Here is a 5,169-nt window from a genome sequence, read left to right as displayed (position 1 = left end):
GGCATGCCCTCCACTGCTTCAGGCTTCCTCAAATTGGTCTTTACCAGCTTAATTCCTTGAATAGTCAATAGCAAATGTGATCTTACAAAGTATGGCTACTTATTTTTTTAAAAACAGACCAAGTCTTAAATATTCAAATAAATTTTCACATAATGATGTGGTCAGCATCAGTAGGGTTGATCTCTCACTTTCCAAGGCCATCACTGTGAAGGTAGCATTCATTTAGAGGTGTGATTTTTTATATGTTTTTTAAAAATTAGTCTCATTATTTTATAGCTCCAATTCTGCCAATTCCAAGAAGGTTTTTTTTTAAATATATATATATATCTTTATTGATTTCAGAGAGAGGAAAGGAGAGGGAGAGAGAGATAGAAACATCAATGATGAGAGAGTCATTGATTGGCTGCAGCCCACAACCCGGGCATGTGTCCTGACCGGGAATCGAACTCTGATCGCCTGGATCCTAGGTCGACGCTTAACCAACCGCTGAGCCACGCCCGGCCGGACCAAGAAGGTTTTTAAATATACAGAAGCAGCCCGTCTGGGCGTGGTTCAGTACTTGAGCATCAACCTAGGATCCAGAAGATCTCGGTTCGATTCCCAATCAGGGCAGATGCCTGGGTTTTGGGCTTGATCCCCAGTTGGCGTGCGGGAAGCAGCCAATCAATGACTCTCTTTCATCATTGATGTCTCTATCTCTCTCTCCTTCTCCATTCCTTTCTCTGAAATCAATAAAGACATATTTTTAAAAATAAAATAAAATAAACATACAGAAGCATAAAGATAACTAGCAAATATGCAATAAAGATTTACAATGCTTATTCCTGGATTTATTTGCTGGAACTGTATCCTGTACAGCAGGAGATGGCTATAGCAGCTCGGGGGCCAAATCCTGTTTTAGTGCAATCTGTGAGCTAAGGGTGGATTTTATATTTTTTAGATAGTTGAAAAAAAATCAAAAGCAAAATAATATTTTATGACATGAAATTATATGAAATTCAAATTTCAGTGTCTATAAATAAAGTTTTATTGTAACATATCCATGCTGTTCTCTATGGCTGCTTTATCTCTACAGCAGAGATGAGTAGTTGAGACAGAGAACATATGGCTTGCAAAGCCTAAAATATTTATTTATTTCAACTAGTTAAGTGAATTTATTTTAAATTTTATCTTTATTGTTGAAAGTATTACAGATGTCCCCTTTTTCTTCCCATTAATCCCCTCCACCCCACATCCAACGCACCCCCAGGCCTTCCCCATACCAATGTCTATGCCCATGGATTATGCTAATAAACATATAAGTTCTTTGATTAATGTCTCCCCACCCACTCCCCCATCCCCACCTCCCCTCTGAGATCCCTCAGTCTGTTCCATGCTTCTGTGTCTGTGGATCTATTTTGTTCATCAGTTCATTTTGTTTATTACATTCCGCATATGAGTGAGATCATGTGGTACTTGTTTTTCTCTGACTGGCTTATTTCACTTAGCATAATACTCTCTAGTTCCCTCCATGCTGTCCCAAAGGATAAGAGACCCTTCTTTTTTACAGCTGTATAGTATTTCGTGGTGTAACTGTCCCACAGCTTTTTTATCCACACAGCTACTGATGGGCACTTGGACTGTTTCCAGATCTTTGCTATTGTAAATTTCACTGCTATGAACATAGGGGTGCATAAGTTCATTCTGATTGGTGTTTTGGGTTTCTTAGGAAATATTCCTAGAAGTGGGATCACTGGGTCAAATGACAGTTCAATTTTTAATGTTTTGAGGAAACTCCATACTGCTTTCCAAAGTGGCTGCACCAGTCTGCATTCCCACCAGCAGTGTACTAGGTAGGGTGCCCTTTTCTCCACACTCTCGCCAGCACTTGTCATTCGTTCATTGATTTATTGATAGTAGCCATTCTGACAGGTATGAGGTGCTATCTCATTGTGGTTTTAATTTGCATTTCTCTGATGGTTAGTAACATTGAGTACCTTTTCATGTACCTGTTGGCTACTTGTAGATCTACTTTGTGAAAATGTGTGTTCAATTTCTCTGCCCATTTTAATCACATTGTTTAGGATTTTTGTTGTTTGTTTCTTTTGTTTTGTTTTTTGCTATTGAATTATATGAGTTCTTTATATATTTTGGATATTAACCCCTTATTAGATATGTAATTTGCAAATATTTTCTCCTAATGGTTAGGTTGCCTTTTCATTTTGTTGATGATTTCCTTTCTTGTGCAGAGATTTTTAGTTTTATATACTCCTACTTGTTAATTTTGCTTTTGTTGCCATTGTTTTTGGTGTCAAATCCCAGTAAGTGTCATTTCCAAGACCAATGTGAAGGATTTACTCCCTTTGTTTTTTTCTAGTAGTTTTATGGTGTCAGGTCTTATATTCAAGTCTTTAATCCATTCTGAGGTAATTTTGTGTGCAGTGTAAGATGGTGGTTCAGCTCTATTATTTTGCATGTGGATACCTAGTTTTACCCACACCATTTGTTGAAGAAACTATCCTTTGCATATTGTATAGGCTTGGCTCCTTTGTTATAAATTAATTGACTATATATGCATGGGATTATGCCTAGGCTCTCTATTCTGTTCCATTGACCCATAGGTCTGCATTTTGCCAATACTATATTTTTTTAACAGGCTTAATTCACTTTATTTTTCTTGTATAAAATTATGTGGTGTCCACAGCTGGAGCCTGGGTCCTCTGCACAGAAACTCTGGTATGGGTCTTTACAAGATGATCAGTGAATTCCTGATAGGGAGAACTTGGTGAACACAGTCTCTTTCCAGAGGTCTGGGGTGAGATAGCTGTAAGTCTTAGAGATGGCACCAAAGGTGGCCTTGACCAAGTTTCCTAAGGTGGCAGTGCAGCCCCTGGCCTAGGCATAGCGTCAGTCGATACCAGCCATAATCAGCGGCTGCTTGGGCACAGGAGGTGAGACTATGCCAGCGTCAGTGGGGGTGGGGTTGAGGTGCACCAGCACAGAGCCACAGTGGCTGGTCACCTTGCAAGCAACAGTGTGGGGCTTGCTGATCTTGTTGCCCCAGTAGCCTTGCCACACAAGGACAATAGAGAGGTTGGCCAGAATGATGGCCCCACAGATGGCAGTGGCTACTTTCTTGGAGCATGTAATATCCAGACCAACATGCCCATTGTAATTCCCAGGGGTGATAAATGCCTATGAAGAGACTGAAGTGGCTAGCAGTCCACTGTCCTGTACAGCATCAGTAACCATTGCCCAGGGCCTGTTGCACCCTGCAAGGAAAGAATGACCACTGTGAGGCCAACCTGAGGTCCTGAGGAGATCCTTTCTCTGTCTCCCATTTATGAAAGTCACACATGTGAAAACAAGTATAACAATGCTGAGGTGAGAGAGTATACTATAATATTTTGATTACTGTAGCTTTGTAATATGGCTTGAAATTGAGGAGTATAATGTCCCCAGCTTTGTTCTTCTTTCTCAAAGTAATTTTGACTGTCTGGGCATCTTCTGTGGTTCAATACAAAATTTAGTATCATGAAATGATTTATTGATGGTCTGTTTTAAGCTGATAACTTAATTTCAATTGTATACAAAAGCTCTACATTTTTACTCTCAGCCCACATTTTATGTTTTTGATGTCATAATTCACTTCTCTTTTACACTGTGTCTATTAACAAATTATTATAGTTATTTTTTTAAATTTATTTTGTTGTTGACAGTATTACAGATGTCTCCCATTTTCTCCCTTTTTGTCCCCCTCTCCCCAACCCCTATCCCTCCCCAGGCCTTCCCCAAGCTATTGTCTGCGCCCATGGGTTATGCATATATGGATACATGTTCTTTGGTTAATCTCATCCTGTCCCCCCTACCCCAACCCCCAATGGGATCTGTTATTCTGTTCCTTGCATCCATACCTCTGGACCTATTTTGTTCATCAATTTATTTTGTTCTTTAGATTTCACATGAATAAGATCATGTAATATTTGTCTTTCTTTAAACTGGCTTATTTCACTTAGAATAATGGTCTTCAGGACCATCCATGCTGTCTCAAAGGGTAAGATATCTTTCTTCTTTACAGCTGCATAGTATTCTATTATGTAAATGTACCACAGCTTTTTTTATCCACTCATCCACTAATGGGCATTTGGGCTCTTTCCCGATCTTAACTATTGTAAATAACACTGCTATGAACATAGGGGTGCATATATTCTTTCTAATTGGTGTTTGGGGATTCTTGGGATATATTCCCAGAAATGGGATGACTGGGTCAAAAAGACTGGATAGACAGATCTATTTTTAATTTTTGAGGAATCTCCACACTGTTTTCCACAGTGGCTGTATCAGTCTGCATTCCCACCAGCAGCGTACTAGGGTTACCTTTTCTCCACATCCTCACCAGCACTTGTTTTTTATTGATTTGTTGATGGTAGCCATTCTGGCAGGTGTGAGGTGATACCTCATTGTAGTTTTAACTTGCAATCTCTCTGATGATTACTGATATTGAGAATTTTTTCATATGTCTATTGGCCATCTGTATGTCCTCTTTGGAGAAATGTTTATTCAGGTCCTTTGCTCATTTTTTAATTGGATTGGTGTCTTCCTGGTTTGAGTTGTATTAGTTCTTTGTATATTATGGAAATTAAACCCTTATCAGATGTATCATTGGTGAATATGTTTTCCCATACAGTGGGTTCCCTTTTCATTTTGTTGATGGTTTCTTTAGCTGTGCAGAAGCTCTTTAGTTTGATGTAGTCCCATTTGTTTATTTTTGCTTTCGTTGCCTTTGTTTTGGGTGTCAAATCCCAAAAACCTTTGTCAACCTCCATCCATCAATCACCAAGTTCTATATCTTTTACCTCCAAAACCTATCTCTAATTTGTCCACTTTCAACTCTTTTGGTGCAAACCATCATCATCTCTTCACTTGGATCCAACAGACACCTAATCAATGTCCTTACTTCTCTTGAATTCATCCTGTAGGATGACGGATGTGGGTTTCTTTCTCTTTTTTGTTATTGTGATAACATATGCATAACATACAACTTACCATTTTAATCATTTGTTTTATTGTGATAAAAACATATATCATAAACTTTGCCGTCTTAACCATTTTTACATGTGTAGTACAGTATTGCTAAATATATACACATTGTTGTATAATATCTCTAGTACTTTTCGACTTGCAAAAGTG

General features: G+C 38.7%; 1 pseudogene across 1 annotated transcript; it reads right to left on the bottom strand.

Annotated features, from left to right (window-relative positions):
- Positions 1–2,666: 2,666 nt before the first annotated feature.
- On the bottom strand, positions 2,667–4,951 carry LOC308552478 (small ribosomal subunit protein uS5 pseudogene; annotated as a pseudogene). Its single transcript has 2 exons — positions 4,937–4,951; positions 2,667–3,174 (listed from the first exon to the last, which is right to left on the bottom strand). The product of its transcript is annotated as a small ribosomal subunit protein uS5 pseudogene (transcript).
- Positions 4,952–5,169: the final 218 nt, after the last annotated feature.

This window comes from Miniopterus schreibersii (genome assembly GCF_964146895.1).
Source record: "Miniopterus schreibersii genome assembly, chromosome: 2".
Lineage (NCBI taxonomy): Eukaryota > Metazoa > Chordata > Mammalia > Chiroptera > Miniopteridae > Miniopterus > Miniopterus schreibersii.
This window is presented reverse-complemented; position numbering and strand designations above follow the sequence as displayed.